Here is a 27,921-nt window from a genome sequence, read left to right on the forward strand (position 1 = left end):
AGTTGATGGGTGCTGACGAGTTGATGGGTGCAGCACAGCAACATGGCACAAGTATACATCTGTAACAAACCTGCACGTTATGCACAGGTACCCTAGAACTTAAAGTATAATACTAATTTAAAAAAATAAAAAAATAAAAAAAATTTAAAAAAGAATATTTGCTAATAAATTTTTATAGGCACAGCCCTAACATCAAGCCATTTAAAAGTTTTTGCTATGGTGCAGTATCTTTTATGTTAGTTTATTTCATCCTATGAGTTTTATTTCAAACTTTAAGTTAATAGATTATTAAATCGTACTTTGAAACTCATTTCAAACTCATACCAGTGATAAAAACCCACAGCAGAGCAAATTACTGAAGAATAAACGGCAGCAATGAATTAACAGTTGGGGTGTTAGACTAATCTTTGGATAGCTTTTACTCCATTTTTGTTGATGCTCAGTTTTATGTTGATGCTTTGGGGTGATGAAAGTAATAGTTTGTTAATGGTAAAGTGCTTGTAACAAGCATCTTTTCATTTTCAGATACTATATTGTGTGTACTTTTAATTGTCAAATATGCATTAGCATCAGCATTTTTTTCCAGACCTCCTTTCCTCTTTTGGAAAAGAAACAACAGTAACACAAAAACAGCATAATAATCACTTCCTAATATCCCATTTACTTTTAACATGTAAAAGAACCATTTCATTTTTAAAGACAGATGGTACATCATTTGTTCTATATTATAAAATTCTTCCTGGACACATATTGTCATGGACTCAAGTATCAAATATTCCAGCCCCCATTTGCTTCCCAAGTATTTCATGCTGATTAATTCTTACACCTTAATGTAAATACAGGACATTAAAATGTAGAAATGGGTTCATTAAAAATGTATTATATGTACATACCTGAAATGTATTATATGTACGTAACTGAAAGAGTGTTGCAGAATCAAAACAATACCAGTGTCGAAATTTTCTGAATTGGTATTGAATTGCCTTTAGCGTCTTGGCATATGCTTTTGAATATCCTTCAGGATTCTAGCTCTTTGCCCTCTGATGGTAGATTTAATGCTTCCAATTGTCCAAAGAACTATGGGAGCCAAGTTTAGTGCAAAAGGAGCATGAACTGGCTTTAATAGAAATAATGGCACTTATAAAATATTAAGTCCACTCTTTCTTTGTTAGTAAATTCATAGTCATTTACTTTTAAACAACTCAGTGTAGTGCTACTATTTCAAGTTAAAAGAAAACTTTTACAGAGGTATTTGTCAAGTTTGGCATGTAAATGTGACTTGGTGAAAAAGGGTAAATTTAAGATTAGTGGAGTAGATGCTTCTAACATGCTGGATAGCCAGCAGGATTATAATTTTCTGTAAAAATCCTATTCTAGAGCAAATGTTTATAAAAATCCTGAGGAAAAATCAAAATATAATGGGTAAATGGTGATTTACATTGAATCAGAAAGATTATCATTGACATCTCAGCCAAAACTATTTGCTATGTTATAAAATCTCCCTCATTTTAAAAATCATAATTTGATGTCATTTGAAAGAAAGACACATGTCAACCCTGTAGTGAGCTACCAATTTAATGTGTATATATACATATTTGTATATCATATACATTGTATACATTTATATATTACATTAATATTTGTTAATATACATATATTTTCAATAATGTATAAATATTGACTATATTATTGAAAATATATGTATATTAACAAATATTAATGTAATATATTGAATACATTACATTAATGTATTATTGAATACTTATTGAAATTACTGAATAAAAATAATATATTATTTTCAATAATAAATTTCAATGCATAATACACTTAACTATTTTAATTAAAATAAATCAGAATTCTACTTGTACTATTTGCGACAATCTATTCTAAAGTATTTTTAAACATTAAAACTGAAGTTTGCAAAAATAGTCTTTGGCCTTTCACGTTCTTATTTTGAATAAAATAACTTTTTAGTCTAAATCAATAGATATTATTGTATATACTTTAAGCAATTTTTCTCATTTTTTATTTCTCTTCTGAATCTTTTGCTATGAAGCAGGTTAAGTAGAAATTCATGAATTACATCATTAGAAATTTTGTTAGGAAGCAGATTAAGTACAAATTCATGAATTATGTAATTAGAAAATGTGTATTTGTTTTACATTAAGACAATAGTAATAAAAAACACTTATTTAATAAACAGATCTTTTTTCATGCAATTTCTCTAAAATTACTATAGCTGTTATCTAACCACTTTAAAAATATGCATAAACCCAAAATTAAAAATTAAAAATTAGAGCTCTGAATGGCTATACAATATCATTGAAATTATATTTGGAGTCTCTGACTCCAATAAAATTGATTTTAGTAGATGTTAGCAGAATGGTACACGAATTTCAGCAGTGGTAGTTGTCACCATACAATTTTCTGTCTCAAGAAATCATGTAAAGACTTGGATAAATTACCTTCAATGTATACCCCAAAATACTCTGATTATCATTCACTCCCCTCCTTGAAAAGGAAAAAAAAGAAAATAAAAGAGAAAACCTCTATAGATTTAAACCTCAGAAAGGGAAACGGCAGAGTGATAAACTGTAATACTTCCTAAATACTGTGGTCTCCCATTTGCTTTCAATATATTTTAATTTCTTTTTAAAAATTGTGATAGAAACATATAAAAGTTTTGATTATATTTCTAAGAAGGAGAAAGGTTTGTATAAATTACAAATGAGCTGAGAAAAGAGAAAGATCAATTTCAAAGCAGCAGATGTGTAAATATTCCTTGCTTAAAACCAAATAAGGAACCACAGTTAATGATCAAAAATTCTTAAACACAAAAGGGTAATGTCAATGCTTTTATCTCCACAGTGAAGATACTGTATGTGTAGAATTAACATGGCACAACTGAGAAAAAATACTAAGTCAGTTATTAGAGAGACTGCCCGTTGATGAATTTTATAGGAATGGTCCTTAAGGAAAATAAAAGCGAACCTGATTCACTTTTATCATGATGAAAGGAGGAGGTTGAGAAATTCTCACCATAGAAAATGACTACAAAGCTGTACAAAACTGTCAAAAACAGTCACTTAAATGTTTGGGAACTATAAAAGAGGCACATAACAAATCAAGGAGTGTTTATTCACAAAAATGACTAAACTTTGAATAGTAACAGTGAGAGCATGTGGCATTTTTATTGACGATGTTCCTATCCACACCTCATCTTTTTTGGCAAAGGGGTTCAACCAGGAAGAGCAGACCTTGCAAATTAGCAGTCTAATTGCTATTGCTAGTGGGGACTCACTTAAAGCACTGTCAGTTAAAGTGATGATCTCAGTGACACATGAACATGCAGGGCCAGCAGTTGTATTAGCCTGAGATTGAAATCCTGTTTGACGCAAACAGCAAGGTGACAGCCAGGGAATTTCCAGGGAGTTCCAGGATGTAAGCTACTATAGTGGGCTTGATAAACTCTCTACATATCCTAGGTTGTCCCAAGCCTCAGCTGACGCACAACAGAGCCTGAAGGAGGGCCAAGCTCCCCAAGCCAGAAAAGCCCAGAACACGAAGCACTGAGTGGAAGTGTTAAAGCTTCACCTTGTCACGCTGGCCACTGGGAGGCAGGGACCAGTTTCAGTGAAGGCACTCAAACCTACCCTCCAAATCCCAGCTTTTGCTTCTAGCAAAAGGTCCAGCTGGCCAGGAATTGCTGGGCCCATCTGCACTGCACTCCTTGGGGAGCCCAAGTAGGAGAAACTCAGACGGAGCCAGCCCTCCCCACCCAAGTGCTGGTTCCCATTCCTGACGCCTCCACACACAGTGCCCTTTTTCCCCCCTCTCCCTGTGGTGCCCACTATTCCCTGTGTGCTAGTCCCAGGTGGTCTCTGCAACACAGAACGTGAGTGTCCAGGCCAGGGAACCACAGTGGGTGTGGGGACCCTGCTGAACTCAAGAGTGCTCAAGCGTACTCGAACAGGAGGAGGAGATCACCCTCTAGAGCTTTAAGTCCGGGAAGAGCAGAACGATCCCTTCTTTGGAGTCCACCAGAAAGAAGGAGGCCACCAATGTCACTGCCTCCTCAGCCTGCCAACCCCGCTGGCAGTATAGCCCCCAAGAGCACCCCTACCCTGCCCCCTGCTGCCAGCCCTGTAGCCCCTGGATAGCACACTCAACACACCGTACAGCTGCAGGCAATGTAACCCCCAATACCCTCCCCGCCCCCAGGCCCCGAGCCCGCAGGCAGTGTTAGCACCCGATAGTGCCCACAACCTGACCCACCCACGGGTGTTACTGCGCTAGACAGCGCCCCAAACCTGCCCTCCCCCACCCCACCATGAGCAGCACAGCTCCTAATAGTGCACCCCCACTCACGGGCAGTGCAGCACCTAATGATGCCCCTGAACCACCCCTCACTGCCAGCACTGTAGCCCCAGATAGCTCCACCGAACCCGCCCCCTGCCACGAGCAGTGCACCAGAAGATGGTGCCCTTAACCCATCCACTGCCACCGTCAGTACACGTTAGTGTACATGACCTGCCTCCCGTGACCACCCCCACCACCGTAGCCCCCACTCCACCACCAGCAATGTAACCTCAGAGAGTGCCCCCAACCAGACCAATGCCACAGATAGTTAGCCTTGGGCAGTGAGCCCCAATAGGTCACCCAACCTTTGCCCAGGAGGACAGTGCAGCCCTGGATAACTCACCTATCCCGCCACATTTCTACCACTCTGGCCGAGTTGCAGTCTCCGATGTCACCACCCACTGCAGCGAGGCGACCCGCGGTGGCACAGGTTCCAGCCTCCAGCATGCAGTGGTGCTGCTTCTCGTCTTCCAGCTAGGCAAGAGAAACTCCCGCTGCTAGCTGCCCTCCTACCGCTCTGTCACCACCACCAACAGCAGCGAAGCAAGGCCTCAGGCTCTGGGCTCCCGGCTCTGGGCTCCAGGCTCCCGCGGGCAGCAAGTGACGGCCCCTTCCAGTTCTCCAGTTCTCTAAGCTGGGACGTAACAGCTCAGCACGCTGACAAACAGGAGTCTGAAATGACCTCAGACCACGTCAACATGCTTTATATACTGAGGTCGCGCACATGCGGATGCTGGAATACATGTTCTGATTGGATGAGAGAAAACCTCTACGCTTACTATGATTGGGCTTTATTTTCATGCTGTGATTGGTTGTCTTCAGACTTGCTCTCATCCAATCAGAACACGATAATAAAGTCCAATCCGAGTAAGCCTGGAGGTTTTTTCTCATCCAATCAGAACATGCAGTCAAAGAAGCTCCACCTCCATGACGTCAGTATATAAATGATGCTGAAAGCGCGGCAGGCTTTTTTAGTTTCCGTGTCTTCCTGTGAAGCTGGTCAGTTCCCGACTTAGAAGACGAGGAGAAGGGAGCAGCACGCCGCGTGCTGGAGGCTTGAGTCGCGACCCTATGGGGCTGCTCGCCTCGCTGCGTTGATGGTGGCGGTGACGGAGAGGCTGGAGCGGTAGGAAGAGGAAAATAGTTTTGGGATAGATACATGGAGTGAGGCAAAGAGGGCGGTTAGTGAGAAAGGGAAAAAGGGATAGTGAGGAGGAGAAGACATTGCAAAAAGAGAGAGGGGAAAAAAGTTTTTGGGTAGATGGAGGCGGAAAAACAGGATGGGGAGCGGGAGGGAGGGAAGGTTTTGCAGAAAGACTGGGTAAAAAGTTTATGGGTAGATGGGAGAGGAAAAAAAGAGATGGTGATGGGTGGAAAACGGGGGCGAGCAGTAGTGAGAGAAGATTCTGAGAAAAGATGGTGGGGAGAAAAGTTTTTGGGGCCGGGCGCGGTGGCTCAAGCCTGTAATCCCAGCACTTTGGGAGGCCGAGGCGGGCGGATCACAAGGTCAGGAGATCGAGACCACAGTGAAACCCCGTCTCTACTAAAAATACAAAAAATTAGCCGGGCGCGGTGGCGGGCACCTGTAGTCCTAGCTACTCAGGAGGCTGAGGCAGGAGAATGGCGGGAACCCGGGAGGCGGAGCTTGCAGTGAGCCGAGATCGCGCCACTGCACTCCAGCCTGGGCAACAGCGTGAGACTCCGTCTCAAAAAAAAAAAAAAAAAAGAAAAGTTTTTGGGTTGATAAAGAAGCAAAAGAAGGTAGCAAATGGGAGAAGGAAAAAGAGGGTAGCCGCCAACTGGAGGAAGAGAAGGTTTAGTGAAGAAACAGTGGCAGAAAAGAAAGATGGTGAAGAAAGAAAAGACAAGACGGTGGGTAAAAAGTGTTCGGGTAGATGGAGGGGGGAAAGAGGGTGACGAGGAGGAGGAGAAAAAAGGGTGGCGAGGAGGAGGAGAAAAAAGGGTGGCGAGAAGGAGCGAGAAAGAAGGTTGGGGAAAAGATGGGAAAATTATGGTTGGTAGAGGGCAAAAAGGGTGGCAAGCAGGATAGGGGAGAGAAGAGGACGAGTAAGAAGCGGGGAAGACTTCGTGAAAAGACATTGGGGGAAATTTTGGGGGTAGATGGAGGGGGAAAAGAGGGAGGTGAGAAGGAATGGGAAGAAGACTTTCAGAAAAGATTGGGGAAATGTTTTTGGGTGGTTGGAGAAGTGAAAGAGAATAGCAAGGAGGAGCCGAGGGAAGACGGTGAGGAAAAGTTTTTGGGTAGATGAAGGAGGAAAAGAGGGTAGTGAGCAGTAGGAGTGGGGAGAAGTTTTTGGGAAAAGACGGGGAAAAAGTGTTTGCTTAGATGAAGAAGCAAAAGGGGGTGATGAGAGCGGGAGGGGGAAAAAGAGGGTGGCCAGGGAGAAGGGGAAAATACGGCGGGAAAAAACGGTGAAAGTGTTGGGTAGATGGATGGGGAATAGCACGGTGAGCAGGAGACTAGAGAAAGCTTTGCGACGGTAGGGAAAAAATGATGGTGAAAAAGTTTGCGGGTGGTTGGGGGAAGAAAAAGGGTGGCGAGAGGGAGGGGGCCAAATGCGGTCGGGAAAAGAAGGTGGGGAAATAATGGTGGGGAACGAAAGTTTTGGGTAGATTTATAAAAATAAGATTATTTGTATTTTTGCTTTTGAGTAATTTGAGTTATGTGTGTTGTGTATTAACCCCTTGCCTGAGGAATAGTTTGCAAATACTTCCATTCTCTGGTTCCTTCATTCCACTGATTGCTTCCTCTGCTTTGCAGAAACTTTTAATTTAATGTAATTACATTTCTGCTTTTGTTGCTTGTGCTTTTGATGTTTACTTGAAAATTCGTCGTCCTAACCAATTTCATGAAGCATTTATCCTATGTTTTCTTCTTTGGTAGTTTCATAGTTTCGGGTCCTACATTTAAATCTTCATTTTGAGTAGATTTTTGTATATGGTAAGATAACAGCCTAGATGTATTTTTGTTCACGTGGGTGTTGGGCTTTCCTAGCACAGTTTATTGAAGCCATTATCCTTCCCCAATGTGTGTTCTTGGTGCCTTTGTTAAAAGTGAGTTGACCGTAAATGTGTGAGTTGATTTCCGATTTCTCTATTTCGTTTCACTTGTCTGTATCTGTCATTTGTCTCTTTCTCACCCCAACCCCTTTTATTGATAGTACCATGCTTACTATAGATTTGTAGTATATTTTGAATCAGGTAGTGTGATGCCTCCAGCTTTTCTTTTTATTTCAGATACTTTTGTCTATCTGAGGCATTTTGAATTTCCATGTGAATTTTAAGATTGTTTTTTCCTATTTCAATGAAGAAAGTGTTTTGTAATTGAACACAGATTGCATTGATTCTGTAGATCACATTGGGTGATACAGATATTTTAACATTATTCCAGTGCATGGACATGGATATCTTTCCATTTACTTGTGTTGTCTGCTTTAATCTCTTTCATCTATGTTTTATAGTTTTCATTTTGGGATTTCTTGCCTTTTTGGGTAACTTTATCCCTAGATATCTTTTTTTCTAATAAAATAGCTTTCTTGATTTTTTTCTTAGACATTTCACTACTGGTGCATGGGCGTGCTACTCATTTTTATATATTGATATTGTATCTTGGAACTTGACTAAATTTCTCATTTCTAGTAGGTTTTTTGTGGAATCTTTAGGGTTCTCTCTATATATGTTCATGTCACCTGGAAACAGACACAATTTGACTCCCCTTTTTTCCAATTTGGATGCCTTTTATTGCATTCTCCTAATTGCTCAAGCTAGGACTTCCAGTACTATGATGAATAAAAGTGGTGTAAAAGTAGCCACGCTTGTTCCAGAGCTTAGAGGAAGAGCTTTTAATTTTTCCCTATTGATTGTTAGTTGTGGGTTTCTCATATATGGCTTATATTGTGCTGAGATATGTTCCTTCTGTTACTCATGTTGTTTTTATCATGAAGGAATGTTGATTTTTATTTTTTCAGCATCTACTGAAATGATTATATGGTTTTCGTTCTTGATTTACTGAATGTGATGTCGCACATTTATTTGTGTTTAGTGAATCGTCCTCATATTCCTGGGATGAAACCCACTTGATCATGGCAGGTTATCTGTTTATTGTGTTGTCAAATGCAATTTCCAACTATTTTGTTGAGAATTTCTTGCACCTATGTTTATCAGGGATATTTGCCTGTGGTTTTCTTTTTGTGTTGTGTCCCGGTCTGGTTTTTGTACCAGGGTCACGCTGTCCTCATAGAACAAGTTTCGAAGCCATCCTTCCTCTTTATTTTAGGGGGAATATTTTGAGTCAAATTGGTATTATCTCTTTTTAAAATGTTTGGTAATTTAGCAGAGAAACCATGATTCTAGCGTTTTTCTTTGCCGGGAGGCTTTTTATGACCGCTTTAATTGCATTACTCATTATTGGTCTATTCAGATTTTTTTATTTTTATTTTTTTATCATTCTATCTTGGGAATTCGTTGTGTCTAGAAATTTATTCACTTCTAAATCTCACAGTCCTTCATACTTTTGCGTTATCAATTGCAATGTCTCCTTTTTTATCTACGATTTTGTTTTCTTCTTTATATCTTTAGTCTAGTCAAAGCTTGTCAATTTTGAATTTATTTTTTCTAAAACACTCCAGCTCTTTGTTCCATTGACTTTTTGTATTTTTTGTTTCTATTTTTAAAATTTTTTCTCTAATCTTTATGGTATTTTTTCCACTAATTCTAGCATTTGACTGTTCTTGTTTTTTTCATTACTGGAGGTGTACTGTCAGGATGGCTATTTGTGATCCTTCTATTTTTCTGATGTGGGTGTTTATAGCTATGCACTTTTCCTCTTAGAATTGCCTTTGCTGCATCCCACAGGATGTATTGTGTTTCTATTGTTATGTTTCAATAAATATTTAATTTCCTTTTTTTAAATTTATTGGCTCATGAGCATGTATTTCAATTTCCATGTATTTGTACAGTTTTTAAAGTTTCTTCCTGTTACTGATTTCTAATACAATTCCACTCAGGTCAGAAAAGATACTTGATATGAATTCAGTTTTTAAAAATGTGTTGGGACTTGTTTTTTGGCCTGACACATAATCTGTCCCGTGGAATACTCCACGTGCTACTCAGTAGAATGTGCTTTGTGCAGTTGTGGAGTGGAAAACTGTGAAAATGTCTGTTAGGTCCATTCTGTATAGAGTACAGTTTAGCTGATGACGTTTTGTTTTCTGGATGATCTGTCCATTGACGGTAGTGGGGTGCTGATGATAGTGGAGTGTTGAGGTACTCTATTGTATTGCAGTCCATCTGTCCTTTAAGGCCTGTTAATATTTGCATCTGTATTTAGGTGCTTGAGTGTTGGTTGCACATGCACTTATAATTGTTAGGCAGCTGTTTACTTCTTTCTCATTATATAATTTTTATTTTCTATTTTTTGACTTAAAGTTTATTTTATCTAAGTATAGCTACTCCTGCTTTTTTTGTTTCCATTTGTATGGGGTATCTTTTATCATCCCTTCACTTTCAGTCTGTGTATGTCTTTAAAGGTGAACTGAGTTTCTCGTAGGCAGTATAAAACTGGGTCTTTTAATCCATTCAGCCACTGTGTCTTAATTTAATTCATTCATATTCAGGATTATCACAGGTAAAAACAGACTACTGCCATTTTTTACTTGTTTTATGGTGGTTTTGCTACTCTTTTTTCTTTTATTTCTCCCTTCCCTGTTTCCCTTCTTTCTGATCTCTTTTTCTTCCTTTCTTTTCTTTCCTCCTTGCCTTCCTTCCTGTCTTTATTTGTAGTGAAGTAGTATTTTTCTGGTAGTGTGTGTTTTAATTCCTTACTTTTTATGTTTAGGGTGTTTATTGATTTTTGTTTTCTGGTTACCATGAGGCTAAACAACATAAGTATAACAAGTTACTTTAAACCGAGGAAAACTTAACTTTGGTCTCAGCTACTCAGGAGGCTCAGGTGGGAGGATTGTTTGAGCCTGGGAGGCTGAGGTTGCAGTGAGCTGAGAGCGCAGCTGCACTCTCTATCCTGGCTGACAGAGTAAGACAACGTATCCTTAATAAAGAGATAAATACATAAATAAAAATACAATAGCTTATAATGAATTCTGATTGTAAATTTTGAGATGATGATATATTAAGGGTGTAAAGAAGAAAGTCAAAATCATTCATAATCTCATTACCCAAATATTTCTAATGTTTTGGTACATATGCTTCCTAATTCATAACCCCCTCTCTCACACACACAGATGTACACATAAAATCTATACACTTTACACACAGATATAGTTTTATTGTAACATTTTTGGAAACATGGTTTTGTAATTTTTTGTTTAAAAATATTGCAATAACTTGAGATGAATATATAAAATACTAATTTTAAGATTTTGTTTTCTGCCCTTTGGGGTGGCAGGTTCACTTCTTGCTGAATTGAATGGTCTAAGTGTCTTTGATTTTTCTTCTCTCCTCCAAGCTGTTGCTTTTGGAAGGGGCGTCTGGATCTCCCTCCTGTTTACTTGGGGGAAAACACATAGTATTGGGTTATGAAGACATGTTGCCTGCACAAGATAGCAACACTGGCTATAGTTCTGAAAGTAAAGGTAATGTAAGAGTTTTCATCCTGTGATTAATACTAGGATGTAACTGAAGTGGTTTTAGATCATAGTTACAAAAGATTTAGATGTAACTGTGTTTTAGATCATTGTAGCCAATGATTTAGATATAACTCTGGTGTACCTTTCAATTAAGAGCTCGAGATTTCTATGCAGTATGTTGATTGCTTTATCTGTAGATGCATAAAACCTGATACTGGGTAAGGTGAGAAAATAGGTAGGTTTTACTATCACAAAGAAAAGGTATTATCCATACACTCTTGCCAAGGAGGCATGGATTACTTAAATTGGCTTCTGGATATTTGAGTTCGGGTATGATAGCCTTAAGTTGAATTTTTTTGGTTACTGTTGATAATATTTATTTTAGTAATTGATTGTGTTTAGTAACTGATTGTGTTACTGAGCTCTACTGTCCTAAAAGCAAAAATGAAGAGGTTCAAGGGAGCACAAATTGCTTAACATCTCCTTTAAAGAAATAGGCTAGTTTAAAATTTTTTTACAGAGCTTTACAGTATTACAAGTGAGTTTTATTACAGTGTTACATGTCAACAAAAATGGTAGAAGCTCTCTTAACTGACTTGCCAGATGGATTAGATCTCTCCATTCACTCAATAAAATGTCCAGGCCAGTGCCATGGCCCACTGAACCCACGGGGCTGGTCGGCTCTGCTTGATACATCTGTGTACTGCTGCTCTCACCAGGGGAGAGCTGCAGGCTCACCAGGAGTCAGCCTTGCTCCCAAACCGGTTTGTTAATTATAACTGGTACTTACCATTGTGATAATACCATTAAATCTTCCATAACTGATGAAATAGGAATTAAAAAAAAAAAAACAAGAAATAGTGCCATTAAGAAGTTGAATGTTTTAGAAACAGTCAATGAAGTGAGTGTCTTAAGAAACTGGTGTTCATCAGTGTGGGATTGAGAGTCTGCTCCTCCCACCCCTTCCTTTCCCAACTTCAATGGGGGAGCCTTCCTGAGCACTGTACTGCCTCCCATGGGTGACCTTGGGGGTTACATTGTTATGTATGTGTCAGTGCATAGAGCAATTCCTGGCATGGAGTAAATGCCATGTGTGTGTGACCTGTTACAGTTTTTGAGAAACAGCACAGCATAGCTTAATGATTAGGAACACGGACTCTGGAACTGCATTGTCTGAACTCAACCCCCAACACTGTTCCTCCATTGGTAACTTGTGTGGCCTTGGACAAGTTACTTAACATCTCTGTGGTCATCATAAGTGAAGAGGAAAATAGTCTACCTTGCAGGGTTATTGTTTAGATCAAATAAGATAATATTTCTAAAGCACTTAAGGCACTTCCTTTTTTGGAGGGGGGTTTTTATTTTTTAACTTTTGGGTTCAGGGGTACATGTGCAGGTTTGTTAATATAGGTAAACTGCATGTTATGAGGGTTTGGCATACAGACTATTTTGTCACCCAGATAATAAGGATAGTACCCAATTGGTGGTTTTTTAATCCTCTCCTTCCTCCCATCCTCCACCCTCAAGTAGGCCCCAGTGTCTGTTGCTGCCTTCTTTGTGACCATGTGTTCTCAGTGTTTAACTCTCACTAATAAGTGAGAATGTACAGTATTTGATTTTCTGTTCCTATGACTGTTCGCTTAGGATAATGGCCTCCAGATTTATCCATGTTGTTGTAAAGGACAGGATCTTGTTCTTTTTTTATGGCTGCATTGGTGTATGTGTACCACTTTTTGTTTATCCAGTCTACTGTCGATGGGCATTTCGGTTGATTCCATGTCTTTGCCAATGTGAATAGTGCTGTGATTAACACACATATATATGTATCTGAATCATGCATTAATCATGTAGAAAGATTTATTTTCCTTTGGGTATACAGCCAAAAATGGGATTTCTGGGTCAAATGGTACTTCTTTTGTAAGATCTTTGAGAAATTCCTACACTGTTTTCCACACTGACTGAACAAATTCACATCTTTAGCGCTGTGTAAGTATTCCATCTTCTCCACGACCTTTCCAGAATCAACTGTTATTTTTTCTGCTTAATTATAGCCATTCTGATAGGTGTGAGATGGTATCTATTAATAGCTTGTCCATTAATAGCTTTCTGCTCTTTCCCTCTTCATCAGTGGCAGAAGGTGGGAAATTGTGGGCTGAATTACTATTGCTGAAAGTGCTTAACTAGTTTAAGGAGATGTAGTTTAAGAGAATTTGTCAGATAAAGATGACATTAGTTGCTTCTCATGTGGTGGTTGGGCATTGCTTAGGCTGAGTGTTTTTCTTGAACTTTCTGTAGGTTAAAAGGCTTGGAAGAAGTTACTAAGGCTACTATGCTCGGTCACCTTCTTCCAGTTTTGCTGACCTCCGTGACGCATTGAAAGTTGCAGACTCAGATCATGGTCGATACCCTGATGCCTCAGTTAATGCAGCTGGGACTGTATACCAGCCAGGTACAATCCTTGGTGTGCCAAAGTGAACTGCTTTTTTGCCAACCCGCTTCACAGGGCAACTGTTTGCTTTCACTGAAGTAAACTGGATTTGCAGACTAACTGCAGTCGTTTAGCAGGGGTTCATTTTCAATCAGCTGTAAAAATGCTGATACGTAATGCTACTAAAAACCTACCATTTTAGTTTGTCTCCTCAATCCTTGCCAGCTAATAGTAACTAATATAAATGGTGTATTCCATTCCAGCATGAAGTAAAATAATGTTGCGTCTTAAGTAGCATTTTTTAGTGAAGGAGGGCAGACTAGGATTATAAAAAGATGATTTCAGAGAGAATTTTAAGTTTGGCTCTCATACCATTCAGATAATACCATTCAGATAATTGACAGTACCATTCAATTATCATACCATTCAGATAATTGAAGGCATGATGATGGTTTCATGTTTCAGCTTGTGGCTTGAAATCCAGTGTCCATTTTCTGCTGAGGTGGGCTATTCCCCATGTGGTGCACCAGACCGGAAGTGCAGGCTGTTCCCTGATGAGAGGCAATGGATGCTGCTTCCTTTCAGGAACCCTCTTCTTGTTTTCTTCTGGTGAGAGCCTAGTACTCCTTTTTTTTTTTTTTTTTTAATACTTGAAGTTCTAGGGTACGTGTGCACAACATGCAGGTTTGTTACATATGTATACATGAGCCATGTTGGTGTGCTGCACCCATTAACTCATCATTTATGTTGATATATCTCCTAATGCTATCCCTCCCCCTCCCCCATCCCCACAGTAGGACCCGGTGTGTGATGTTCCCCTTCCCAAGTCCAAGTGATCTCATTGTTCAGTTCTCACCTATGAGTGAGAACATGCGGTATTTGGTTTTCTTTCTTGCGACAGTTTGCTGAGAATGATGGTTTCCAGCTGCATCCATGTCCCTACAAAGGACACGAACTCATCCTTTTTTATGGCTGCATAGTATTCCATGGTGTATAGGTGCCACATTTTCTTAATCTAGTCTGTCACTGATGGACGTTCGGGTCGATCCAAGTCTTTGCTGTTGTGAATAGTGCCGCCATAAACATACGTGTGCATGTGTCTTTATAGCAGCATGACTTACAATCCTTTGGGTATATCCCCAGTAATAGGATGGCTGGGTCGAATGGTATTTCTAGTTCTAGATCCTTGAGGAATCGCCACACTGTTTTCCTAGTACTCCTTTTATGACAATGATTTTTGGCGAGAATTATGTAACTGTGAAAAGAGAAAGACTTGGGAGTCAAAATTTTAGATAGCTGTAGAATTGCTTTGTAGATTTATAGGAACTGGTTAGAGTAAATTTCCCCATGGGTCAAGAGCTCAGTTCAAAATGGGTCTGAAATTCTCATACGCTGATAGTTGGGATGTGAAATACTATGACATTGGCAGACAGTTTGGTTGTTTTTTAAAAAGTTAAACGTAGACCTACTATATGATCCAACTATTTCAGTTTTAGGTATTTGCACAAGAGAAAAGAAAGCATAGCTCTTAGAAAGGCTTTTATATTAATGTTCATAACAGTTTGGGTTAGAAGAGCCCCAAACTGGAAACAAACTAAATCTTCATCAATAAGAGAATGGATAAACAAATTGTGATATAGTCAAAGGAAAGACTCTAATCAGCAATGAAAAGGAATGAACTATTGTTACATAGAGCAGTGTGTATATAATCTCAAAATACTTAATGCCGCTTCTCCTTAGGTCACATACTATGTTATTTTGTTTATATAAAACTAATCTCTAGTGGCAGGCAGCAAATAAATGATCACCTGGGGAAGAAACTGAGAGATTACAAAGAAGAAGAAAAAGGAAACAATGAGTGTACACAAATGTCCAAATTTATCAAGTTGTATGCTTTAAATATGCGTAATTTATCATATCAATAATGTTGTACTAAAGCTGTCTTTTTAAAAAATCGGTCAAAAAGGGAAGATTTCCTGGGCTTCTCTAGAGCAGTGTGCTGTGGAATTGAACTTTTTGCAGTGAGGAGAAAACTGTGCTGCCTAGTGCCAGAGCCACAGGTTGTTTTTGAGCACCTGCCATGTATATAGCTAATGTGATTGAGAAGGCATTTTAAATTTTACTTCGTTTAAATTCAATCTGATTGAAATGGCCACATGTGACTAGTAGCTACTGTACTGGATAGTGGGGCTGTGAAAGCATAAAAGAATTCCACGGCAGCTAGATTTAAGTCTTAAAAGAGTTTGTGTTCCACAGTCTCAAGCTCCATGAGAGTTCAATTATAGCAGGTTAGAGAACCTTTAAAGGCACCTTTGTTTAGTAAAAATTACAGGAAAAGTAGATATGTCGAATCCTGGAGTTTTCACGTACCTATCAACAAAAGCAAATTTTTACAGGATACTTATCCTGTGGGATTTGGGAAGTGGCCAGTCTTAAAGTCCCTTCATGGTATCTTTTTTTTTTTTTTTTTTTTTTTTTTTTTTTTTTTTTGAGACAGAGTCTCTCCGCCTCCCGGGTTCAAGTGATTCTCCTGCCTCAGTCTCCGAAGTAGTTGGGGTTACAGGTATGTGCCATCATGCCCAGCTAATTTTTGTGTTTTTAGTAGAGATGAGGTTTCACCATGTTGGCCAGGCTGGTCTCAAACTCCTGACCTTGGGTGATCTGCCTGCCTTGACCTCTCAAAGTGCTGGGATTACAGGCACAAGCCACTGTTTTGCGTAACTTTAAATGAGAATTGGTCAGGTCTTTTCCTGAATATCAGTTGGGCTTCTCCCTTGAAAAAATAGGGAAAAATGAAAATATATCTCTGCTTCATGTCCAAGAAAAAGGCGAAAACGAAACAAAAGCAAATATATCTAACAACAAAGAAGAAAAAACCCTTAAATAGAGGAATTTTAAAATGTTTGTGATCACCACTGATATGAAGCATTTAAAAGCCCCAGTAGTGTTACCATACTGCAAGCAAGCTGTAGAAAATTAAAGGGCCGGCCGGGCGCGGTGGCTCAAGCCTGTAATCCCAGCACTTTGGGAGGCCGAGACGGGCGGATCACGAGGTCAGGAGATTGAGACCATCCTGGCTAACACGGTGAAACCCCGTCTCTACTAAAAAATACAAAAAACTAGCCGGGCGCGGTGGCCGGCGCCTGTAGTCCCAGCTACTCGGGAGGCTGGGGCAGGAGAATAGCGTGAACCCGGGAGGCGGAGCTTGCAGTGAGCTGAGATCCGGCCACTGCACTCCAGCCTGGGCGGCAGAGCGAGACTCCGTCTCAAAAAAAAAAAAAAAAAAAAGAAAGAAAGAAAATTAAAGGGCCTAGAACTAGAAGTACCATATGACCCAGCCATCCCATTACTGGGGATATACCCAAAGGATTATAAATCATGCTGCTATAAAGACACATGCACATGTATGTTTATTGCGGCACTATTCACAATAGCAAAGACTTAGAATCAACCCAAATGTCCATCAGAGACAGACTGGATTAAGAAAATGTGGCACCTATACACCATGGAATACTATGCAGCCATAAAAAAGGATGAGTTTGTGTCCTTTGTAGGGACATGGATACAGCTGGAAACCATTATTCTCAGCAAACTATCGCAAGAACAGAAAACCAAACACCGCATGTTCTCACTCATAGGTGGGAACTGAACAATGAGATCACTTGGACTTGGGAAGGGGAACATCACACACCAGGGCCTATCACGGGGAGGAGGGAGGGGGGAGGGATAGCATTGGGAGTTATACCTGATGTAAATGATGAGTTGATGGGTGCTGACGAGTTGATGGGTGCAGCACACCAACATGGCACAAGTATACATATGTAACAAACCTGCACGTTATGCGCATGTACCCTAGAACTGAAAGTATAATTTTAAAAAAAAGAAAAAAATTAAAGGGCAATTTAATGTATACGTTGTTTTTTCTTTCCTTGGCTGCTAAGCTAAATCGCTTTCTCTTTTTCTCTTTAGAATGTTAGAAGAGGCCAGGTGCAGTGGCTCACGCCTATAATGCCAGCACATTGGGGAGGCCAAGGTGGCAGGGATTACCTGAAGTCAGGAGTTCGAGGCTAGCCTTCCCATCATGGTAAAATCCTGTCTCCACTAAAAATACAAAGATTAACTGAGCGTGGTGGTGGGTTCCTGTAATCCCAGCTACTTGGGAGGCTAAGGCAGGAGAATCGCTTGAGCCTGAGAGGCAGAGGTTGCAGTGAGCCGAGATTGCACCATTGCAGCCAGATTTGGTGACAAAAATGAGACTTAGTCTTAAAAAAAAAAAAAAAAAAGGAATGTTAGAAGAGGAGGGAAGAGCCAGGCTTTCTCATGGGTTTAAAGATTCCTGCCTCATGGACTGCTGGAAAGTCTGGAAACAGTCCAGCTACGCAGAGACAACTGTAAATTTAAAGAAAATGGTTCATATCCCAGGAGCTCACTGCCTGTATATTAGATTTGATAGCAGATGCTCTGCACAAGTTGCTGGGACTACAGGCATATGCCACTATGAGTGGCTAATTTTTTGTATTTTTTATAAAGATGGAGTTTCAATATATTGCCCAGGTTGGTCCTGCATTCCTGGGCTTAAGCATGAGTCATCACATTCGACCTCATTTAATTTTTAATTTTTTAATATAAATTTTATCAAAGTAGTATATGTACACAACTGTAAAGGCAAGAAACTACAGTGGTTCCTACTCTGTCCGTTCTCCCCAGAGGCAGCACCTGCCTTTGCATCTCAGCTTTTTTCCAGCCTATGCCCTGATTCCAGGTAATAGGCACATGCTCTGAGATTCTTTCCAGCGTGTACCTGATTCTAGGTCATAGACATCTTCTCTGAGCCAAGGCGGGTGTATTACTGGAGGTCAGGAGTCCAAGACCAGCCCAGCCAACATGGTGAAACCACGTCTCTACTAAAAATACAAAATTATCTGGGTGTGGTGGTGTCTGCTTTTAATCCCAGCTACTTGGGAGAGGCTGAGGCAGGAGAATCGCTTGAACCCGGGAAGGAGAGGTTGCAGTGAGCAGAGATCATGCCATTGACTCTAGCCTGGGCAAAAAGAGCAAAGCTCCATCTCAAAAAAATAATTATTTCTAAGCCTCATTTACTGCCTGCCTTTGTACAGTATTTGATATAAAATTTTAGTATTACAAAACAATTTGGTTACTTCCTCGGAATTCGTTTTAGTGGTGTGCTTTCTGTGCAGAGTCAGATGCAGGTGTCTAGCAGTAATGACTTCTTTCATTGTGAAATTAGTGCTTTGTTAAGATTTTAGTTATGTCAAAACTGCTTGATAATGGCATGCCAATTGTAATTTCCTAGATACTTTTCCAAGAACTATAATAATCAGGTATTAGCTTCTCTTTTGGTCGTATCTCCTTGATGTGTAAATCAAGGATGAATAAACTTTGAGTCCTGAGTATGCTACCAGTGAGAATAAGCTATGCAATGCTAGTAAGTATGACTGTTAAGCCTAAGGTACAGGAAGAGGAGAGAAAATACGAGAAAGAACTAAAGTCAGTAATGGTAGTAAGAGAGAAGATCACAGTTTGGAGCGGATTGTTTTATGGTGGTTGACTTAAATGTCTGGTTACTCCTTCCTTGATTTTTGATAGCATCTTCCTATAGCTATATCTCATGGTGAAATTATGGTCTGAATATACTTTCTTTCTTCTTACTGGTATTTGTTTTCTCAGTTTCTTAGTAGCCACAGAATTGAAAATGGAAAACTTATTTTATTTCAGGGAATGCAGCTTCATCTTCAGGCTTTGTTGTCGCTGTATAGGTTCTTTGCTTCTGCTCTGATTTCTGTATCTTTGCCTGTTAGGAAAAAGGTAAGGGATTAAGGAGAGAGAAATCATATTGAGACTGAAATATGTTATTTTTGTTAAAGTTAACTTACAGATTTCAACTAAAATGCTTACAGCCTACTGTTTTACTATCTAGTATTGTGGTACTGCTCTGGGGAAGTTTTTTTTAGGGATTGGCACTTCGTGTTGATCCCGTTTGGTGCATTTAATAGATTGCTGATCAGAAAAATAAATGCATTTGTATGTAAAGGAATTCATAATATATATTCAATTAATGAGCAGTTTTAGACTTTACATCACTCCAATTTGTGGGTACCTACTCTCTTGTACTTTATATCCAAATTTACAGATCTATTTTAAGAATTCAGAGAATATATGGAAGATGGCTCTGCTTGCCATGAAGTGAAGAAAACAGGGACTTTCTCCAGAACCTCGGAAGTTGATGTTAGGTCCAGCTAGTGTTCGTCCTCTAAAAATAGTATCTAAAGCTCAAACAAGTTGCATGGCTTTCTTTTGTTAAATCCAAATAATAACCATTCAGATCTTAGAGGAGATTATAGATATTTAAATACATGTCAGTTACCCAGGATTCTGTGTAAACCATATTCCCATTTAATTGAAACACATTAACAGCTGCTTTTATATTTGTGTTTTGTAGTTTGTTTTGTCCATTGATAGATTGTTTTATTATTTTTCTTTAGAAATTGAATTCTCTCTCAGTTATACCAGTGCTCAATTCCAGTAGCTACACTAAAGAATATGGAAAAAAAGAGGTGAGTCTTTCTGATTGTCTGAATAGAAGTGGATCATTTCCACTAGAACAGCTTCAAAGCTTTCCCCAACTTTTACAGAATATCCATTGCTTAGAGGTGTGTGACTGGACCATGTGCTTCTTCGCATTTTCTGTTTGAACTGTATGGCCTTTGTTTTTGTTTTTTTGAGACGGTCTTACTCTGTCACCCAGGCAGTAACACAGTCATGATTCACTGCTGCCTTGAACTCCTGGGCTTACGTAATCCTTCCACCTCAGCCTTCCAAGTACCTGGGACTATAGATGTGAATCACCATGCCTGGCTAATTTTTCAAAAAAATTACATCAGGCCAGCCTCGGTGGCTTACACTGGTAATCCCTACACTTTGGGAAGCCAAGGCGGGCAGATCACTTGAGGTTTCAGGAGTTCAAGACCACGACCACCAGCCTGGCCAACATGGTGAAATCCTATCTCTACCAAAAAATGCAGAAATTAGCTGAGCATGGTGGTGCACACCTGTACTTCCAGCTACTCAGGAGGCTGAGGCATCAGAATTGCTTGAACCTGGGAGAAGAAGTTGGAGTGAGCCAAGATCCCGCCACTGTTCTCCATCCAGCCTGGTTGACAGAGTGAGACTGTCTCAAAAAAAAAAAAAAAATCTAAAAATACGTTGCCCGGGTTGGTCTCAAACTCCTGGGCTCAAGTGATCCTCCTGCTTCAGCATCCCACAGTGTTGCAATTATAGGCATGAGCCACCATGCCTAGCCTATTTTTTGTTACATATTTTCTTTAGTTTCAGAAGTTGATCGGTGGTTCTGTTACTGCAGCTGCGTTCTCAGATGGGCTCAGTGCTAAACAACTCTCTGCTGCTTCAGTATATTGACTGTGTCATAGATGAGTCGGTCTCGCTGAGGTCTTACTACGGGTTGAGTCAAATATTACAAGAAGGTAAGAATTGAGGGAGGAAGGGACAAGATAGTTTACAAATGAATTTCTTTTATAAGGGAGTGCCAAATTCAAGATAAGAGGAGCCTTCGTATGCTGTAATTATGTCTGTGGTAATCATATATTTAGAGCATGAATGTTTCTGTTGTAATTTTAAGGTAGTAAGAAGGGAGAGGGATTATGTTAAGGAAACACTACTGGATGGCCACCAAAACTCACTGGGTGGCTCTACATTGATGACTATCACAATCCAAGGATTTTTCATCTTTATATGTCCAGAAACTTGCTGTTAGGCCCCCAGAGTCATCCCGTTAATGGTAATGAAACTCAGAGGAGATGAATGTATAAGCCAGGATATCAGTTTTAATATAAAATGAATGATTTCTGGTAAGCGTAATGCTCATATCTGCCAACTAGAATATCCCCTCTGTGCTATCTGCATATATGGGAACAAGATTTGTCAGTAGAGGGTTTCTTAATTATAGAATTAGAGGAAATGGCAGTGAGAAGTCTTTCATCCAGGCCATAGTAAAGCCTGGGCATTTCATTCCTCCAGTGGTGGGGGGCAGTGGGAAGATAGCATTTCTTTTGACCAAATTAAGTGTTTCTTTACTGGATAAGCAACTTCCGATTCTTCTGGTGGTTAAAGTTGCTTTTGATTGGTTCCAGGCCAATTCTTCTTCTACTCTGAATCTTTTAAATGGAATATGATACAGTTTATTAGATTTCCACTTACTAAATTTCAATCTTTTTTATGTTATACCCAGCCTACCCTAATTGAAGTCTAGAGTGTTCTAAAACTTTCAATTCAGATGTTTATAACTTGCTTGGATGACTGTGATACAAAGTTTATCTTATTCATTATATGTGAATTCTCTCCACTTGTTTTTTCACTATAAGCTTTTCCCTAGATGACCAAGTTGTTGAGGAACATCTCACTGTCACCTCCATCTGTCTGTTCTCGTCTACATTATGAGTTAGTCAGGATGTATGAGACTAGTGGCTTTTTTACTTTGTCACTTATTTGTAACTTTGGTGATAATTTTGTTTTGTGCACTTTTTTATTGTGGTACAGCTAGATGCTTATATTTAGTGTTCCTGCTCTAGAATGTATTTGGTACAAGGTGAATAATTACAAACATGGAAAAGAATTTACCAACTTCCTGGATACTTTGTGAGGGCAGAGTCCTTCTTACAAGTAAGATTTCACTTGCTTCTTCCACACTCCACCACTCTTTACTAAAATTTATTTAGATATCCATTGACAGTCTTTTTCTTGGCCGAGTGTGGTAGTTCACACCTGTAATCTCCGCAGTTTCAGTTTGGAGGCTGAGGCGGGTTGGGCAACATGGCAAAACCCCATGTCTACAAAGAATACAAAACTTTGCCAGGCATGGTGGCATGCATCTGTTGTCCCAGCTACTCAGGAGGATGCCATAGAAGGATCATTTGAGCTCAGGAGGTCGAGGGTGCCGTGACCTGTAGATGTGCCACTGCACTGCAGCCTGGGTGACAAAGTGAGATCCTGTCTCAAAAACAACAACAAAAACGTTTTTTAAGTACCTGACATCATTTGTAAATAATATTTGTTCAATTTGTTCAATTTGAAACTCTTTATAAAGAGAGCTGAGTTGGAGTTTTATCTTTACACTGTTGGATTTGAAGAAAGAATATGTTACATTACGCAAATAAAAGGGAAAAACCTGTAGTTTAGGAGGACAAACTGAAGATATAATTAAATGTATTCAGGTAATTGAATTAGTAATGTAAATTTCATAAGGTCACTACTATTATATTCTTTTAATCAACAAACATTTTTTGAGCATCAAATAAATTCCAGCCAGTGGACACTCTGGTCTGGGTAACCCTGAGTTGTATTTTAAGCTGCAGCTTAGGTATCAGCGCCATCAAGGAGCCTTCAGTTATTGCCCAGTGTGGTTCAGTTCAGGTTATGACAGAATCTAGTGTGTATCTGTGGGACTGGGTAACTAAGGTGGAGTGAAGGTGAAGGTTATTTGATTCAAAGTCAAGAAACTGAAACTGAAATGTTGGGATCATTTGCATGGACACTGGTGTAACTGAGATGTTGATGGCAGGACATGATACAGAGTTCTAAGCTCCTCAGTGAATCTGGATGAGCTTCCAAGTGATAGACAGCAGAGATATCAGAAGATTAAAAAAAAATAGAGGGTAGGGTAGCTGGACAGTATGTTCGTATCCTGTATTTTGGTTATATGCATTAATTTATCTTAACTTTGGAGTTTAAAATAAGAACCCTAAATTTTTGTTATATGTGTGCTTTACCTTCAAAGTAAAAGACTAAATTTCAAGGAACTGCATAGTCAGATTGTTTTGACTCTTTCTACCTAAAGTTTTTTGCCTTCTCTTACACTCTTTTTTTTTTTTTTTTTGTCTTAAGACTGAGTCTCGCTGTGTTGCCCAGGCTGAAGTGCAGTGGTACAATGTTGGCTCACCGCAGCCTCCACCTCCCAGCTTCAAATGATTCTCCTGCCTCAGCTTCCCCAGTAGCTGGGATTACAGGCATGTGCCACCACACCCAGCTACGTTTTTGTTTTGTTTTGTAGATGGAGCTTTGCCATTTTTGCCAGGCTGGTGTCAACCTCCTGACCTCAGGTGATCTGTTCGCCTTGGCCTCCCAAAGTGCTGGAATTACCAGTGTGAGCCACTGTGCCTGGCTGCTTCTCGTAAATTCTATTATCAGCCACGTAATTTTTTGGCATTTGAAAAACCATATTATAGAAAATTACGAATACAATCAAAAGTAGAGAAAATACTGCAGTATTCCGCGTCTGTGCCCATTACCCATCTTCAACAGTTAGCAACTCTTGGTTAACCTTTTTTCATCTATAATACATTTCACCTTTCCTTTCCATTTTAAAGCAAAACTCAGCTCCCGTTTCAACTGTAAAATATGGTACTATTATGACACCTAAAAAATTAGAAGCTTTTTTTTTTTTTTAAAAAGACAGTCTCACCCTTGCCCAGGCTGGAGTGCAGTGGGTTGATGAAAGTTCACTGCAACTTCCATCTCCTGGATTCACATAATTCTCGTATTTCAGCCTTCGAGTAGCTGGGACTACAGGCATGTGCCACCACACCCAGCTAATTTTTGTGTTTTTAGTAGAGAGAGGGTTTCACAGAGTTGGCCAGGGCTGGTCTTGAACTTGTGACCTCAAATTATGCACCCACCTTGGCCTCCCAAAGTGCTGGGATTACAGGCGTGAGCCACCGTGCCAAGCCAATAGTTCTTAGTATCTTTAAATATCTAACCAATGTTCAAATTCCCCTTAGCTTCAGTTGTAAATAGCTAGTGGTTAGCTTGGTTAACAGATGAGCCCAGACTCATTTTTCTGTATGTTCTTATCCCTATAGTGGTTTCTTACTTTGGTAGAATAGAGAGTAGAAGCTACTTAGGCCTGGAAAATTGTTTTTAATTCTTCATATTCGTTATTAAATTGTTTCCAGATACACCTGATCACTTTTAGAAGGAAATGGAGCATTAGTGGGTAGTAAACATCTTGTAAAGCTATGCTTCTCAAAATACGGTCCTTGGATCATCAGCATAACCTGGAAACTTGTTAGAGATGCAAATCTTAGGTCTTGGCCTAGACCTACTGAATTAAACTCTGGAGTTAGGGCTCTGTAATTAAACACTACTATAATTCTGGTGCATGCTGAAGTTTGAGAACCACTATTTAAAAGAAACTCCACTTAAATGTTTAACCTCTTCTACCTAAATTACATCAAGAACTGTACCTTTGAAATTACCCCTCTCCGCTTTTGTGTGAGACAGGGTCTTTCTCTGTCTCCCAGGAGTGCAGTGACGCAGTCTCAGCTCACTGCAGCCTCAACCACCCAGGCTCAAGCGATCCACCTCAGCCCCCAAGTAGCTGTGACCAAGAGTGTGCACCAATATAACATGCCAGGCTGATTTTTGTTGTAGAGACAAGGTCTCACTGTGTTGTCTGGGTTGGTCTTGAACTCCTAGGCTCAAACTATCCTCCTGCATTGGCCTCCCAAAGTATTGGGATCACAGGCATGAGCCACCACATCCAGCCTGAAATTCTTCTCTTTTACTTGTGGTTATCCCTAACCTGCATTCCCCTCTTCGAGCTGCTGTGCCTGGACCCATGTTTATTCATTCTCTATTCCCCAGATGAGCAAAAGATTGAACAAAACAGTATGTTTGCATCTACAATATTTGGCCAAGTTGCAGTGTAAGTCTCCGGTACCCTTGAAATAGTTGCCTTACAGTTTCTGTATTATCTTTCCTTTTATTAGTATCATAAGGGAGACAATTTAAAAAGGAATTCTGCTTTCTAAAATTTAATGGACATGTGGATAATTTTGCTTGTCATAACAATATTTGGCATTATATAGTATAGCTCAAGTTTTCAATAATTGAGTAAATATAGGTGTAATGCCATATTTCTGTCATGTGACCATATGCCATATCATTGTCAAAAAGGGAGTAAATTGTAGTTATCTATCATAAGAAGAGAAGGGTAGAAAACTACTCAGCAGTGGTTCTTGAAGGGAGGGGGCATTTCTGGTGTCATGGTGACCGGGAAGAGGTTGCGACTGTCATTTAATATGTGGGAGGTGGGGATGCTCAGTGTGCTTCAGGGGCTGCGTGGGTAGTAAGAGCCAGTCCTGAACAGTGAATTGTTTGATCCAAAATGCCAATAGTGTGGTGTGGAAAAACACTTCAAAAGAGACTGTTTGAAGCAATCGTCATTGTTTCAAATTGACACAGTTGCCAAGTGCTACCCAAAATCATAGTTAAGATATGGTTACGCCTGTAATTCCAGCACATTGGGAGACTGAGACCAGCAGATCACTTGAGGGTCTAGAGTTTCATACGAGCCTGGCCAACATGGTGAAACCTTGTCTCTAATAAAAATATAACAATTAGTTGGATGTGGTGGCACACGCCTGTAATCCCAGCTACTCAGGAACCTGAGGCATGAAAACTGGTTGACCCCAGAGAAGGAGGTTGCAGTGATTTGAGATCGCACCTGTGTACTCCAGCCTGGGTGACAGAGCAAGACTCCATCTCGGAAAAAAAAAAAACAAAAAAACCCACAAAAAACTACTTAGTTTTGCAAGTAGCCAACTGGCTATGTGTGGATGCTTGCATATTTGAATGGTCTCCTGATCATTGATTGTCCTGACACTGAACTATCATGGTGGTGGGCAGTAGTAGAGTCGTCATCATCTCTGAAATTCTAAGATTATACATGTTCTTTTCCTTGTGCATAACCATTGTTGACTGCCTAGATAGGAGAGTAAAGCTGTGAATTCACATTTGTAAGTCTTTTCCTAATCCGTTTAACAGTGGCATGATCTTGGCTAACTGCCAACTCCACCTCCTGGGTTCAAGGGATTCTTTTGTCTCAGCCTCCCCAGTAACTGGGATTACAGGCTTGCACCACCATACCTGGCTAATTTTTTATTTTTAATAGAGGTGGGGTTTCACCATGTTGACCAGGCTGGTCTTAAACTCCCAACCTCAGGTGATCCGCCTGCCTTAGCATCCCAAAGTGCTGGGATTACAGGCATGAGTCACTGTGCCACGCCAAATTCAAGTGAAAATATGTTTAACAGCATTTTATAAAGCTCAGGAATTCAGGCAAAACAGAGTTTTGATTTGTGTAGGGTAGGTTTCTGTGCATCTGTGTTACAATGTTACTGACAGTATAGGAAACGATTCCTAAAGTCATTTTAATGTTTATTCCTTTAAACCACATTTGATTTGGTTCGAATAAATTAGTTATCATTGTTTTCTAGTTTACTGTATCATTTTGTCCATTTTCACATTTCATCCTGATTTTTTTTTGTTTTTTTGAAACAGGGTCTTGTTATATTGCCCAGGCTGGAGTGCAGTGTCATGATCTTGGCTCACTGCAAACTCCACGTCCTGGGTTCAAGGTATTCTCCTGCCTCAGCCTCCCAAGTAGCTGGGATTACAGGGACCCACCATCACGCCTTGCTAATTTTTTTATTTTTAGTAGAGACGGGGTTTCACCATGTTGGCTACAGTGGTCTCAGACTCGACCTCAAGTGATCTGCCTACCTCAGCCTCCCAGAGTGCTGGGATTACAGGCATAAGCCACTGCACATGGCCTGATTTTTTTTTTTTTTTTTTGAACAGTCTTGCTCTGTCACTTAGGCTAGAGTGCGGTGGTGCAGTCTCACTCACTGCAACCTTTGCCTCTGGGCGTCAAGCAATCCTCCCACCTCAGCCTCTTGAGTAGCTGGAACTAGAAGTGTGTGCTGCCACCCCAGCTAATTTTTGTATTTTTTGTAAAGAGCTTTTGCCACGTTGCCCAGGCTGGTCTCAAATTCCTGGATTCAAGAACTCTGCCTGCCTTGGCCACCCTAAGTACTGGAATTACAGATGTGAGCCACTGTGCTTGGCCATGAATTTTTCATGTCACTTTTATGTGAACCTTTTTCTCCCCTTAACTGTTAATGAAATACCTATATTTCTAGTGGTTTTTATATCTCTCACTTGAGAATTTTCATAACTGCTTGGAGCTTAATACTGTATTTATCTGTTATTTACTAGTAGAGTCTGGTTGTTTAGAATGTTCTATGTGATTTCGTCTTAATGATTCCCTGAAAGGCTGTGTGTAGTTTTATGATTAACCACTGATTCTTTAAAAAGTAAATTATACATTGGAGCACTGATAGTTTTTAAACCTTCACCACCTTTTTCCTTTATATTATTCACCTTTAGCTTGGAAATTGTGAACACTTTTGCTACTCTGTATCTGAATGTTATGGTTTCTTATTGCAGAGAGAGAACTGGGTGGATCCATGAGCTCTGTGTCTAAACTGCTCCACTATGTAGGGTGGCTGTCCACTATTGCAGTGCACGTGGAGAGCAACAGAACTTTCTTGCTGCACTTTATTTTGGATTTCTATGAGAAGGTAAAACATGTTTCAGTTTCCCCATTGGGATTTTTGTGAAGGCTATTCACTTTATTGGCATAGTATTTAAATT

The 27,921-nt window shown here is 39.8% G+C and overlaps 1 long non-coding RNA gene across 4 annotated transcripts; it reads left to right on the top strand.

Moving 5' to 3' along the window:
- The first annotated feature begins 5,463 nt into the window (after positions 1 to 5,463).
- LOC139361396 (uncharacterized) lies at positions 5,464 to 27,727 on the top strand. 4 transcript variants are annotated; one of them, XR_011618964.1, is made up of 9 exons: positions 5,467 to 5,485; positions 10,844 to 10,970; positions 13,260 to 13,413; positions 13,858 to 14,001; positions 17,362 to 17,476; positions 19,129 to 19,218; positions 19,896 to 19,967; positions 20,740 to 20,894; positions 27,715 to 27,727. It is a non-coding gene; the product is annotated as an uncharacterized lncRNA (long non-coding RNA). The 4 variants fall into 4 exon arrangements; XR_011618966.1 differs by lacking the exon at positions 27,715 to 27,727 and adding an exon at positions 21,967 to 22,089; XR_011618967.1 differs by lacking the exon at positions 10,844 to 10,970 and having other exon boundaries at positions 5,464 to 5,485.
- Positions 27,728 to 27,921: the final 194 nt, after the last annotated feature.

This window comes from Macaca nemestrina, unplaced genomic scaffold, assembly GCF_043159975.1.
Source record: "Macaca nemestrina isolate mMacNem1 unplaced genomic scaffold, mMacNem.hap1 Scaffold_47, whole genome shotgun sequence".
NCBI lineage: Eukaryota > Metazoa > Chordata > Mammalia > Primates > Cercopithecidae > Macaca > Macaca nemestrina.